Genomic DNA, 15,848 nt, shown 5'->3' with positions numbered 1-15,848 from the left:
GTGGGGGCATTGAAGCTGCTCCATGCACCATGTACTGGCTTAGCTAAGCCCCCCACCAGCCAGGCCATCCACGCCCCAACATATCATCTCACAGCCACAGCACCAGTATACTGCTTGGCCTCCTGTTCTGTTGCAGCCGCGAGCAAGGAGAAGAAGTGTGCCGGCAGCCACCTGGGCTCCTGCTATGCATGGTTGCTGGTGCTGCCGCTGCAGGCAGGTGTCGGGGTGTGGATGTCCTGACTACGGGTGCTCTGAGCTGGAGCGTGTGGGGTAGCCCCACCATCACCCCATATCGCCTCATGGCCGCAGCACCGTGAGCAACCAGACAGAATGGATGTGCAGCCAGCTGCGCAGCCTCTTAAGTAGGGCTTATTTTGGGGTAGGGTTTATATTAGGCACGTAAACCGTGCTTGGGCTTTTTTGGGGATAGGGCTTATTTTCAGGAAAACTTACAGGTAGTCCTTAGCTTCTGACCACAATTGGGACTCGAATTTCAGTCACAAGTTATGGTCATAAGTAAATTGGACCTTATTTTACAATAAGTGTTATGGTGGGTCATTAAGCACCTCATGTGGTTATTAAGTGAATCATGCAGATGTTAAATAAATCCAACTTCCCCAATGGGTGTTTTTTTGGTTAGAATTTAGTATTGCAATCACATTATTGCAGGACAACTAAAACTGGCTGTAAATGTGAGCTGGTTGCCAAGTGTTCCAGTTGAGCTCACATAACTATGGGGTGGTGCAATAATCATAAATGAGACTACACATTGTAAATAACTTCATAACTTTGAACTATCATTAAACCAATAGTCGTAAGTCAAGGACTACCTGTATTCTTCACAGTGGTGACAAATGAAAAGGATGCATTCTCTTATCATAGAAAGATATCTGGTGGCTCTCCCTAGTATGTGTCACACTCCCAGCACAGGAGATACTTTATGCCCAGTCATTGAGCATTGAAACATCCATGGCTTCCTCTTCACAAAAAATGGGTGAAAAGTTCATGTATAAACACACATACATCTAATACACCTCCATGCACATATCAACAATGCAATCCAATGAGCTCTTTTTTCCTAACATTGTTACCAACATTTTTAAACAGCATGCTAACAACACACAAGAGTTAAAAAACATAAATTTTAGGATTCTTAATGTGGAAAGGTTATTACAAGGGAAAATAATTATAATTCTCAATTGGGTGGTGTGTTTTTTTAATCTCCCTTTTCCATACAAGGGAAGCGTAATCTCTCACACTAGCTTTGCAAACTGAAGTAAACTATTAATCAAAGTATATAATGGTTGGCTTGATGCAAGACAGTAAGCTAAAACCAAAATCAATAAACTATGGATTTGTCCACTATGTGAACCACACCTTAGAATTAGTATTTTATACACTGCATGTACACACCATATTTTCTCGTGCTTATTTAAAGACTTTCCCCCATTTTATTCCCCATAAAACCATCTTGGGCTTAGAGCAAGTGACTAGCCAAAAATCACATAATGAATTTGATGGTCAAGTGTGACTTTAAATCTGTGTTTGCTAGTTGAGGTTTGACCTCATAACTGCTGAACTATCCCTTTACTACATTCTCAAAAATCTGACCAAGGATCTCACTGCAATATTCTGTAATCAACAAAACAAGTACAGTCTCACTGTAGCCTTTCCACTGCAACATCTTTAAACAATCTGCAATTATTCTAAAGCAGTTCACTATTTCAAAAGCACAGACTTTTAATTACGTATGAAAGGTGCAACCTTATGAATATTGATCCAAAGTAAGTATAGCAGACTTTCTATTTGGACATACAGTACATTTCCAATTACAGGTAACCCTCAATTTACAACAGTTCATTTAATGACCATTCAAGGCACTAAAAAAAGTGATTTATGACTCTTTTTCACATGAGTGTTGCAGTATCCCCGTGGTCGTGATTAAAATTCAGACAATTGACTCATGTTTATAACAGTCACAGTGTCCTGGGATCATGACAAGCAAAGTCAGCAAGAAAGGCAGATTCACTTAACAACCATGTTACTAACTTAACAACTGCAGTGATTCACTTAATAATGGCAAGGAAGGTCATAAAATGGGGCAAAGCTCACTTACCAACATAAATTCTGGGCCAATGATTGTAGTCGTAAATCGCGGACTACTTGTACAACCTTATATAAGATATCCAAAGGATGAACTCTGGTACCGAGTGTGAATCCAGTCAGAGCCACTGTCTTGGGTAACGTTTTTAGTAGTCTGTAACATGCCTGCCAACACTGCAACTGGAGCGCTTGAGAAATTTCACTGAAGGGACAGTAGATAGATGCCACTTTTAAATGTGATTACACAGTCAAGGACCTGGATTACAATCCAAGAATTTTGATCAAAGCTATTTCCATTGTAGCACTGAGCTGATCTCATCAAATTTTACAAAGCTCAGTAGGGCCAGCGCTGAATAATGCCTGGGTTGAAGACTAGCAGGAAATCCCAGGCCTGGAAGCTAGGTTGAGAAGTCAAAGGAAAAGAATACAGTGGAAAAAAGCAATGGCAAATCACTTTATGTTGTTGCCAAAATCCTACATGGATGTGCCTGTATAGTTCCCAGGAATCAAACTCAGATTGATTTGGGGGGCAGGGCGGATCAAACAGACCATGAATCCCCTTTTTAAAAAAATCATAAAAACATATAACTCAGTCAAACAAAGTAGAATTGTGTGATTGCACAAGCTTGATCCATCTTTAATCCAATAAAAGTTTGCTTTAAAATGATGAGATTAAAGCAGTTGAGGAAATGGCTTTTGTTTTCTTGTGCACCAAAAATCCATGTTGCCTCTTGCATCATGAAGAGTAAAAAGTCCCTTAAATTAAAAGGGACATTTTCTATAATCCTGTTTGAAAGTTTAAATATGCTACAAGTGTGTCTTGTGATTCCCTGCAGTTAAATATTACATAGAAGAGAGAGATTTGTCAAGCCTGAAAAGAAAGATTACATAAGTAAATGTTTTTGGAAGGGAAACAAAACACTGTCCTTTTCAGAATGTATTATACTCAGATTTCTTGCCAGGGAATCACTCTGCTCCAGGTCAACCAATGATTGGAATTATGGCAGATAGATAGATAGATAGATAGATAGATAGATAGATAGATAGATAGATAGATAGATAGAGATACAGAGATAGAGATATATAGAGAGAGATATATACACAGTATATATGTGTGTGTGTGTGTGTGTGTGTGTGTGTATGTATGTATGTATGTATGTATGTATGTATGTATTTGTGGTGCCAAATAAAGCACCCTGGGCCTATTTTTGTCTGCTGCTGTTTCTAGCTTCCAGCAGGCAGACAGGATGCATATTTTCCAAAGCATAATTTTTAGAATGCATTTCATATACTATTGTCTCTATTTAAAGTTAACATACAATGTATTTTAGCGCATTACCAATTTTTTTTAGTCTCAAGTTTGTCACTTGTCAACAGAAGAGTTCCTTCAATCTTTGAAAGATTTTCTATTCAATGATGCCTTTATGCTGAAGGAACTATCTTCCATCCTTCTTTGTTTTGTTGTTAACACTAAAAAGAAAATCAGCTTTGGAGGGATCCTTGATCCATGGAACAATGTGTGAAATGGTAGTAGGGCTGCAGAAGAAAGGAGACAACTGTCTGCTATTAGCAAGAAAACAGTGAGTAGACTTCTGCTCAGTAAATGATTCTGAGAGTATTCTGGATCTAATCCATTACTCTCCAGTTTATTAACTTTAATTCTGCACTGTTAGATTATGCGCCATGTTGTTTATTTTGATGGGCAAGACATAAATGTGTGAAATAATATGTAACTGTAAAACACTATCAGTGCTTTAGTCAGTCTATATGTCTTTTCTCCACAAAGAAGCTGGGGCCTAGATATCGTTTTTGCTTTATTTTTATAATTCATTGAGAATTGTGTAAATAACATGTGTAAAGGATTATATTTTATTTTGTTTAATTTAATGCATTTGTTTTCCAGGAAGAGGAAGCAGCCAAAAGGGAAAGAAAGTCTGAATAAAGTCCTCTTTTCACCTCAGCCTGTGTTACAGCTGGCTGCAAATCCTCCATTCAGGGAATTTCAAAACATTTTCCCTCCTCTCTTGGGGCTCCTGCACAGACAGCAGCCCAGGAGGTGGTAGTTGCTAACAATAGACCACTCATGTTGCAGAAAAACACGCAGATGCAGCCCCCCACGTGCTGAAGGCCTTTTATGGGGGGAAAATGTTCCTGGTCATGCATATTAATAATGGCGGCCTCCTAGAAAGATTTCCTAAAATAAAGACATTTGACTGCATTAAAGACAGCCGGCCCTTGACAGCTTCTTGAATGGATGCCATTTGAGGAGGCGTAGCTGCTGCATTTTAGATTCTTTCAACTTGTCATTTAGCACAAAAACAAACATTGGTCATTAAGTGAGGGGTTGAAATGACATGTTTACAGTGGTGATCCTGGAATAATCATTAAGAGGAGAGAGAGAGGAGAAAGGATTAGAGCGCACGACAGGGAGACCAGAGAAGTTTATAGGCTTCCCAAGAAATTGGGGGGAGGAGGGAGGCTGAGCATTAAAAATGCAAAACAGTCACAGTTAATCTAGGTTACATTGGAACACTTTTCCCCCAGAGATATTCCTCAGAAATGCTGAGTTATTTTTATTATTTCATTTTTATAACTCACGGCCAGTCTGGGGTAGAAAAGATAATGATAGCTATTCCATGCTGGGTTCATTTTACCTGCTATAAAGGCAAAGAGGTCTGCAGGTTGTTAAAAAAAAAAAAAGGCAATATGGCCCCAAGTTAATCAAATCTGTGTACAAGCAACACACACAAAAACAACACATTGGTTGCACAGTCATGCTACCACTAACTTGGTTTCAACTTCTGAGACGCCCCAAATGTAGGCCTAAAATAAACCAATCTATTATGCCTCCGACTCAAAAATGACCTTATCTTCCTTTTGCCATATAATGATTTGCTTGAGAATAACTTACATAATCCCCTGACCAAACACCACAATTTGTAATACATTTGCATTATTCGATTTTACATTATTATGGCATTCCCATGATTACTTAGGATTACTTGAACAAACTAGTGTTCTTGCATCCTCAGGATTACCTGAATGAACTATTATACTTTTATAGTAATGACAATTGGCTGAGCACCTCTTAAAGTATTAAATTGCCAAATAGGCTTGAAACTTATGAACAAGTAGAGTGAGGCAGGCAAGCTATACCACTTCAGTACCCTTCTACATTTCAGTGTGAAATGTGGTAATCATTAAAAATCATAAACATAATATTTTATTTTTTAACTATGCGTTTTTTACAAATGAAAACACAGACCTGTGGCATTGTAGTACAATTATAAACTTTTGTGATTCATTAGCCTTTAAAGTAGTGAATTTATTAAAGATTCTTTATTGCTTTTGCTATAGGGGATTAACAGAGCTACCTTTGAAAACTTTTTAATGATCTACTAATCAAATTACACAATGTGAACAAATCTCACAATTGTATTAGTCAATACCATCAACTGATTGATCTCATCACATGTACAAAAGCTTCTCTCTCCTGTTTATTTCCTTCATGGTCAAATGGATGACATTAGACGGCAGGGCTTTTGAAGACTGTTTTAAATCTGGTTTCCTCTCCCATATTGCTTACTCCATCTGATGGGACTGAATTCAGCTCATGGACTACATTGAATTCTCACTCTGTTTTATAATAACCAAAACTCAGGGTGCAGATTTATTGCTGCTGTTCATAGCCTATTTATATGCCATTATATTGCTCGGTACCATGTAAAATACTATTAAAGTTTAAAACCAGTAGACATATCTATAAGTAAAAAATTAGTACAGAAAAGAGAATGTATAAACGTGTATTTAAAATGGGATCAGCCTATTGGAGTAAATGTACTGATTATTTTAATATTTCATATTTAAACTTCACCAGTATTGTATTATTGGAGCCCGCTGAGTTTCAGGAGCTGTAAGCTGGCTGGCTGATTTGCTCCCTGGTATAACACAGGGCAGCTTCACAATACGGTATACAAGCCCAAAAAGGAGATTTAGGTAAGAATGATCTATAGATCTCGGAGAAAAAAAATCCACATAAACATTGTATTTTATATACATTGTATGTCCATGCAGTCTGGTGTCCCCTCCACAGTTTGGCAGATCCATATACAAAATAAGGAACAACAAATTTTTGTTCATCGGCACTCTAAGTACTCCAATGGCCAGAAGCAAACTCATGCCTACTGCATGGGCTCCAGAATGAGTAACCATCACAATGTAAGCCAGCTGATACCAAATCATATCCCAATCAGTCCTATTTGTTTATTTATCTATCTCTTGTTGAGTAAAACAAATGTAAGACAAAACTCAATCTTGCAGATAAGCAAAATACATTTATTGGTTGCAGTTATCCAGTAATTCCAGGGAAAAAAGGATTCCTCCATTATTGAGCAACTGCTAGTTTGCACTGCTATGAATCCGTCAGGAGCATGAAAAGAGCATAAAAAGGAGAAAGCCCAGGAAACAGAAATAAACCAAGTCCATCTGCAATCGTGCTGTTCCTGGATTGCAATCAATAAGCCGATTTTAAAAAATAGCTTCAAAGTCTGTTTTGCTATCCTAAAACAAATTTTAGAACAGTCACTTCACTAATTCTGTTCAAAGAGCATCGTAAGTCAAAGCCTACAACTTGCTAACTTCGTAATTTAAACTCGGAAATCTGATTGGCAGATATTTAGTTGTAACCTTGCTCAGTGACAATACTTAATAATTTAATATAAAAGAACTCAGAATACTGAAGAGGGAAATTGTATATATAACCCCTAGTTAATTTTTTTAGTGCATGCTCATTTTTTTTTGTCCAAAGAATCAAGCTAAATAATTATATTAAAACTAATAAAACAATTAGCTCCTCGCCAATATATTAAACAACTCGTGGCAGATGTGCTAAACCTCTGTATTTAAAATTTCTGTCTTGTTTTTAAAAATCTTAACTCTAATATTACCCCCTTTTTAAATTATTGTTTGTGAAAAAGCATTTTGAAATTTGCTTTTAGTTCCTTTGCCTTCCATTCCAACCAAAACAAACAGAGTAACCTAGAATGTCTCTTACAAAAAAAAAAAAAAGGGGGGGGGAGCACGGAGAAATACTGCAGAGCTCATGACAAAATAATGAGAATTGAATCTGTCTGCCTCTTGTGGTCTGAAACATGAAAAGCAAAAAGACTGTATCCTGAAGCTATAAATAATGTCTCCATTCACATTCAAAGCTCAACAAAGATTAAAAAATGCAACTCCCAAAGGACAGCTGTGAAGACTGGTTAAAAACCCAAAGGTTGGAGAAAATGTTTTACAGTCCTGGGCAAAATAGTTTCCTCCCAAGGCAATCTCTCCTTGGTGCTCCATTTATATTCCTTGGACAGCAAGATACAGGTAGTCCTCAATTTACGACCACAATCGAGCCCAAAATTACTGTTGCTAAGTGAGACGGTTAAGTGAATTTTGCCCCATTTTATGACCTTTCCTGCCACGGTTGCTTAAATGAATGGCTTCAATTATTAAGTTAGTAACATGGTGGTTAAATGAATCTGGCTTCCCCATTCACTTTGCTTGTCAGAAGGTCTCAAAAGTGATCATATCACCCTAGGACAGTGCAACCGTCAAAAATACGAGTCAGTTGCCAAGCATCTGAATTTTGATCACGTGACCATGGGTATGCTGCAATGCTCGTGCATGTGAAAACTGATCATAAGTCCCTTTTTTCAATGTTGCACCTTGGAACGGTCACTAAATGAATTGTTGTAAATTGAGGATTACCTGTAATGTTAATAAGTAATAGACGGTCCCACAGCCAGAGCATCCCAATTAGAGACTTGAGATATTTTCCAGTCAATCATAGCTTTCCTTGATCAAATTTTAGAAACTTCCTTCTGTTTTGTTGTTGTGGTGGATCTAACTTGTTTCCTCATCAGCACCACAACTCAAGTCTTTTCAGTTCATCATCAGACTGGCGTTGTAAGTTGTAAAAGCAAGGTTGTTCTTTTTTAGAAGCCATTACAATATTTCCATTTCTGGAAAGTTGACTTCAGATGTTTCCTTAGAGGAAGGAGCCATGCTTCTTGAGAAGATATAAACTGCTCCTCCTAAGAAAAACATCTGGGCTGCAATCTGTGCACTTGTTCATAAACAATGTTTGCAAGTTCCGTGGTCTGATGAGAGTTTTGATTGTTTTGTTTTGCTTCTTAAATCTTCTTCAACTTTGGCATCCTTTTGCTGCTTTACCCCCCATACCCAGAAGAAATGGCATTCACAGACACAGCAAAGCTATCAAGTGGAAAGCAATACCAAAGGGCATTCAATTTCTCCACAGATTTGTACCTGCCAAGACCCAGCAGATCACAATCAGGATTTGGCACTTATAGAGGATGGTAGTTGCAAAACCCTGTACAGGCAATACCCTGCAATCCTCAAGTGAGGGTGTCCACTTTCAAATCAGTAGCGAGAAGAAGCAAACGATGGGGTGGTGGAGTGGATGCCATGCTAGCTGAGAATTCTCGGAGCTGAAGTCCACAAGTCTTAAAAGTTGCCAAATTCTGGGAGTTGAAGTCCACAAGTCTTAAAAGTTGCCAGAGCCAGGAATATGCAGGTTTTCCCCCCCTGATCAATAGCAATAGCAATCGAACTTAGACTTATATGCCGCTTTACAGCTCTCTTTAAGCAGTTTTACAGCATATTGCCTCCAATAACAATCTGGGTCCTCATTTTACCCCCCTCAGAAGGATGGAAGGCTGAGTCAACCTTGAGCCTGGTGGGATTTGAACTGCCAAATTGCAGGCAGCCGATAGTCAGCAGAAGTGGCCTGCAGTACTGCACTCTCACCACTGCGCCACGGAGGCTCTATATCGAGAGCCATCCTGGGACCCAGAATGATGAGCTAAGAGCTGCAGCCCCTGCAGTGGGTGTGCTCAGGGTGCAGTGGGCAGGCCTGAGCAAAGCTAATGGAGTTAAATGAGGTAGCACGCCAATGGAGACAGCATGCAATTGATGTGATGTTCCTTTGTATTTAATGTACTTTCTTTTCTGTCTCATGAATGCAACATACATGCCAACCATTTCTAGAAGGGGCAAGTTGTGTGGCTCTGTTTTAGATACCACAGCCATGATGCCTGGAGTACAGAAACAGTCAATAGTGACAGTTTCTACCCATTCTACTACGTTTGGCAGAGTGGGTCCCTTTGGTGGCATTGCTTACCTTCTCCATCAGGGTACCTGTCTTGTGGAATAGCCTCTCTACCTTGAGATGGAGGCAGCCCTGACCTTGTTGGCCTTCTGGAAGGCTGTGAAGACCTGGCTTTCCCCCTGAAATGCAGAGGACAGGATGGAGCTCTGGTGTAGATGTGGTTTTTATGAGTAGCATATATTGCAATTTTTTTCAGCTCCGTTTCTTCTTAAAGGATTGATATAACTAGTTTATTTATATTTCTTTTCACCATCCAGAATTTCTTGAGTACAGGGAGCAGATGAAAAGGAAGGAAGGAAGGAAGGAAGGAAGGAAGGAAGGAAGGAAGGAAGGAAGGAAGGAAGGAAGGAAGGAAGGAAGGAAGGAAGGAAGGAAGGAAGGAAGGAAGGAAGGAAGGAAGGGAAGGGAAGGGAAGGGAAGGCAGGCCATTCCTAGCTCCCTTCTGCATAATTCATATCATGCCAACCACAACAAACAAAATATAAGTCTGTCCACAGAAAAACACCCAGCCTGGATTTGACACATTATGAGTAATAGCTCCAGTAATAGCATTTAGACTTCTATATCACTTCACAGTGCTTTACAGCCCTCTGTTGCCCCCAACAATCTGGGTCCTCACTTTACCGACCTCGGAAGGATGAAAGGCTGAGTCAACCTTCAGCCAATCAGGATCGAACTGCTGGCAATTGGCACAGTTAGCCTGCAATACTGCATTTTAACCACTGTGCCACCACAGCCTTAATGATGGGAGTTATAGTTGAACCCATGTGGAAATCACCTAGTCAGAAAATGCTGATTCAGAGATTTGTGGTCCATATATATAATACATTGTTCCCCAAAGCTGAAAGCAAAGAACTCTCACTTTCCTAACCTAAAGAGTTAAGATTTCTTTTCAGCTACAAGTCCTATATATAACTATTAGTCAAAAGCTGGCATAAATTAAATAATAACTACTCCATTTGGAAAAAAACCAATTGTGGTCAGGTTTCTCGCAATGAAACACTACCTTCATGCCTTGTATTATTGGCATCATCAACAGGAGGGTAGTTAGTGTTCTTTTAAGTTCTACAGCATTCCTCAATGAGTAAAGCCCATCTGTTGATGCAGCTAAGCCTTCTGTTACCAGATAAACATGGAAAGGTTATGCAACAAGCATTTAGTATTGAAATTCAGCACTGGCATATCATGCTGCTCCTCCAAATATGCCTACAGAAAAGAAATTTAACAAATGCACAGAGGAACTTGGGCAGTAAAATTGAACAGTGTCTCTGGCCCAGTTCAGACATTCAATTATGAATAGTTTAACAAATCAGGGTTTGCTACTGAATGTTGTATGCAATAGCAATAGCACTTACACTTATATACTGCTCCATAGTGCTTTACAGCACTCCCTAGGTCTAAGTCATTTACCAGAGCCAGCATATTTCCCCCAACAATCTGGGTCCTCATTTTAACAAGGATGGAAGGCTGAGGTTCAATCTTGAACCAGTCAGGATTGAACTCTTGGCCGTGGAATGCAGTTAGCCTGCAATATTGCATTCTAACCACTGCACCACCAGGGCTCTGGAAGTCAGCAACTGTGACTTGCAATTCACAGCATCTGGGTTTACCCAGCACGTTATGCCATAAACCAAACAAATCATGTTGCAGAGCAACAAATCATGTTATATCATTGAGTCTCATCTCCCACAACTCCTTAGTCCAAAAGAAAGCCCTTTCAAATGGCTTAATTTCTACATCAGCAAACTAGGTTGGGGCTTCCAAAGAACAGGTGGAAAGTACCAGATACTACAGTCTCATTGAAATTAAACAGATCCAGATCCAGTTAGCCTTGCACAGCACAAGATCTATTTGACACAGCCAAAAATAAACGTACATGCACCACTTTGTGTTCCGTGGAAGAGAGATATAAATATGATAAAACAGATGCCTCCCTCTCACTTCTCTAGTGGAGGAAGGAATTACTTTAAATTTGGCAAAAGAAGAATCCAAAAGTCTGAATGAATGAACTCACTCAGATATGTTTCATTAGCTTCCCCTTTCATGCTGCTGTCAGAGAAGAAAGTCTATCTCACTTGGACCATGGGCTGGCTGGCCTAAACTCTGGGGCACCTGCTAGTATTTCCTTCAAGGGACAGGTTCAAAGTGAAACTGACAAGGCATTTACCCTGTTTGTTAAAACTGACAAACCTCTTCAATTTGATTTCTGACCACAGGAAAAACACTGTCATCTTCTGTCAGGCACAAGGAACCAAAAACAACTCAAAAGAACTGATCACAGTGGTATGTTTATTGTTGCCGCCTATAGATAGGAATCTCCCCAGACTGAAGCACTCACTAGAGAATTACTAGATAAATACTGTGAAGTTTTAGGGAGGATCTCCCTTCAGACACTTCCTCCCCACAAGCCACTCAAGGCTATTCAACCCTTCCACTCATCCCCTCAATTCAGCACCTGTAGGAGAAGAGCAGGCGGGGTGGGTGGGTGATGGTGGAGTTAAACACGTCATCAGCTTAGAGTCATTGTGTTCCCACAAGCAGTGTAAGACCAACCTCTCCTGAATTCCATTCATCCTTATCTGCGGATTTAGTGTTGAACTTGAGTTGACCAGATTCTTGTGAGTGGGCTTGAATAAAGCTATATTCTTTGTGCCTGATATTAATCTATTGAACTCAAGTTCAACACCAACCTTATTCCCAAGAGTCTCTTTCTTAAGCTGCAAAAGTCAGGAGGACCTGAGGAATATCAGCATTGTTTTGCTGCAATCCTACAGCCTACCTATCTGGAACAAAACGCAGCTGACATCTGAATAAATATGGGAGCAGTGTCTTTGCTAAACAGAAACCTTGGGATGTTACTCATAAATAAAGCACTTCTATTTATGATAGAAATTCAAGACAGATTTCCAATATAAATTCTTTTTTTTTCTGGACAGGTTTCATATAAATCTCCATGATGCAAATCAGCAATCAAATATTAATGCTTCTACTACATACTTCTCCCATTCAGAAATATGATTTATAATATGGAACTAACCACATAAAGAAGAACATTCGACAGAAAATATCCATTGCTGTAGAATAACAAATTACCCGCTAGAATTCTACTCCATTAAAATAATAATAATCAAAAAATGAATCCAGTAAGCTTTCAGTTACATTAGAAGGAAGAACTAAACAATGTAAACCAGAAGAACTGAATAAAAAGAAGAAATGAGACTAAACAAAGCTTCTGCTTCTGGAAGAATGCTTTCAACTCATTAAGAATTTCATAAAAGTTCATACTCACCCAAAAAAATGGAGCCAATACAGGAATCCGATAGTAATTCATCAGAATCCGTCAGTGTAGAATACATAGAAAAGAATGAAAGAAGCAACATATTTAATAACCAACCAATATAGCTTTGAAAAACAGTCATATATACAAGCATTGTTAATGCATGAAGAGTTTTATTTTATTTAAAAAGAACTAGATGTCCTGGAGAATGCTAGTTTGGTGGAATGGTTAATGCACCAAGCTGGAAACCAGCAGACAATGAGTTCTAGTCCTGCCTTAAGCACAAAGCCAGCTGGGTGACCTTGGGCCAGTAAGGAGGCGGCAATGGCAAAATCTTGCCAAGAAAGCTATATGAACTAGTTGCCAGGAGTCAACATTCACTCAAGTGTCCCAGAGAGATATTACTAAATATATATTAGCTAATATGTATATGTATGTATGTGCCTATATATATGTGTTTATAAATATAATCAAAGAAGAATATACCAAATAGTAATTAAATAAGTGACATATGAACATATATCTATAAAGTGCAGGTAGTCCTCGACTTACAACAGTTCATTTAGTGACCATTATTACAACAGCACTGAAAAAAGTGACATGACCATTTTTCACACTTACGACCATTGCAGAATTCCCATGATCATATGATCAAAATTTAGACACTTAGCAACTGGTTCATATTTATGATGGTTACAGCATCCCGGGGTCACCTGATCCCCTTTTGTGACCTTCGGACAAGCAAACTCAGTGGGGGAAGCCAGATATACTTAATAACTGTGTTACCAACTTAACAATTGCAATGTTTCATTTAACAACTGTGGCAAGAAAGGTTATAAAATGGGGCAAAACTCATGTGATAAATGTCTCACTTAACAACAGAAATTTGGGCTCAATTGTGGTCGTTAGTCGAGGAGTACCAGTACTGGTATAAAACTAGATTAATCAACGAGCAGTAAATCATGTTGTTAAGAACAGCAATAAGTAAATGCTCAGGATCTGGGATGTATTTTTTAAAGAGCTGGTGCAGGAACGTTGCGATAATTGCATCTTTTTTCTGTCATTTTTCCCAGGCATAGCAGTAAACAATTACGTGATTTTACAAAACCCAGTCAGATTAAATTTACAAACGAAGTCTACAATAGCTACTGTAGGTTTTATGTTTTGTTCTCTAAAGGGAAAAGGGGACTTCAAAAAAAAAAAACAAAGTTATGTTTTCACTTCTAAAATACCAGCACAATTAAATGAAAGAAATCCAGCATGCTGTAGCAGTGAAGGTATTAAGATGTTTGGGGAATAAATGAATCACCCTTGATTTTCTACAGAAAGGATATAAATCTAACCAATAAACCAGTGTAATTTGAAATTGTATTCTTGCTTCAACTTTGGAGGAGGAGACTCATTGCTGAACAACTTCAGCAACACTACAAGTGGCCCTCGACTTACAACTGTTCATTTAATGACTATTCAAAGTTACAATGGCACTGAAAAAAAGTGCCTTGTTGACCACTTTTCACACTTATGACCGTTGCAGTATCCCCATGGTCACGTGATTTACACTGAGATGCTTGACAACTGACTCACATTTATGACGGTTGCAGTGTCCCGGAGTCATTGGATCCCCTTTTGCAAAACCAGATTCACAACAACCATGTTACTAATTTAAGAATGGCAGTGATTCACTTAACAAACGTGGTGAGAAAAATCGTAACGTTACCAAGATTGCTATCCCCTTCCGTGGAACTGAAGGCATTCATCTTATGCCGATGTTTAGAAACCAACCCACAAGCTTGGAGAACGAACCTCCGGTTTCATCCTACACCCGAGCTACAGATATTTGCCACTCTTGTGAACTGTTATAGGCAGAGGTGGTATTCAGCAGGTTCTGACCGGTTCTGGAGAACCAGTAGTGGAAATTTTGAGTAGTTCGGAGAACCGGCAAATACCACCTCTGACTGGCTCCGCCCCCATCTCTTCTCCGCCTCCCACTGAGTCCCAGCTGATCACCTGGGTCTTCTTTGGTTGCCCTACGCAGGAGAACGGAGCTGGAAAGCAGGTTAGTGAGGTGGGGAGGGAATGGAGATTTTACAGTATCCTTCCCCTGCCACACCCACCAAGCCACACCACACCCATCAAGCCACACCGACAGAACGATAGTAAAAAAAATTGAATCCTACTACTGATTGTAAGTTAAGGAACTACTTGAATGTGCTTGCACAGCTACCATCACCTACAGGAAGCTGGCCAAGCCTGCAGCTGCTATGGCTGGAGGAGAGGACCATGGGACGGTTAATGGTGGAGGAACCACCGATCCCCTTTGTGCTATCTTGCCCCAGGGAAGTTTCTTTGCTGCTTTGGTTCAAGGACTCCCTTTTTTTTCTTTTTCTCTTGACGGGTTACTGAAAGCCAGTCTCCGTGGCTAGCTGAGATCCGGCTCAGCGGCTCTTTCAAAACCAAACAAAACTGTCCTCCTGTGACCTGGGATGTTATCTGGACAGACAGTGAATAAACAAGCCCTCTTGACATTCACCTTCTGGGAGAAATCCCAAGAGCTTTCTGGCCTCCTCCATCCAGGCGGGGACACAGATGGTGCCAGAGATTACACTGTCCCGGGAATTAAACATGGCTGCCCAAATGAGTTTCGTCCTTCAACCCACTGGGGATGGCCAGGTGCCCCTTGGAAGTTGGTGAAGGGAAGGGATCATGATAAATGGCTTATCTCTGGCCTCCCACTAAGCATCAAGGAATAAAGCAGGGCAGACAAAAGGGGTTCCAGGACTAATAAATATAAAAGCAAAAAAAAAAAAAAACCAACAAAGCCAAGATCCGGATGGGCCGGTGGCCCACTGTGAATGGCTGTGCTGGCCAGCCCAGTTTCTAGTCTTTCAACAATTTTAATAGTCACCTAAGCATTATTAGCTTTGGAGTAACATCCTTGCCACGAAGTTACTGTAAACAAAAGCCTTGCAGCTGGGACACGTCCTGCTTGCAGGGCAAAATAAATAATGGGTCGATATTATCATGCTGAAAAGACCCAAACCTCTGTGTGTGTGTGGGGGGGGGGCTGGAGGGGGTGAAAGAGAGAAAGGAAGAAAGGAAGGCAATCATGCGCACGGCAGTGTCCACAAAGGCTGGGCCTGAACAATGGAAGGGATAAGAAATTATGCTCGGTTTGCATCCAGGTCCCTTCTGGTGTAAAATAAGACATGGCACCATTTGGGATATTAATTACTTAAGGTCCCAGCGGGCACAGATCAAAACAGAAAACATGGGACGGGACGGGACACA

At 39.9% G+C, this 15,848-nt stretch overlaps 1 protein-coding gene across 11 annotated transcripts in view; it reads right to left on the bottom strand.

Moving 5' to 3' along the window:
• The window catches only part of EPB41 (erythrocyte membrane protein band 4.1), a 108,526-nt gene that overhangs the window by 67,392 nt on the left and 25,286 nt on the right, over window positions 1-15,848 (bottom strand). The window lies entirely within an intron of this gene.

Source organism: Notechis scutatus, chromosome 8 (genome assembly GCF_049901735.1).
Source record: "Notechis scutatus isolate UNSWTSFEM ecotype Mainland chromosome 8, rNotScu1.2, whole genome shotgun sequence".
NCBI lineage: Eukaryota > Metazoa > Chordata > Lepidosauria > Squamata > Elapidae > Notechis > Notechis scutatus.
The sequence above is the reverse complement of the archived record's forward strand: the minus strand, read 5'-3'. Positions and strand labels throughout refer to the sequence as shown.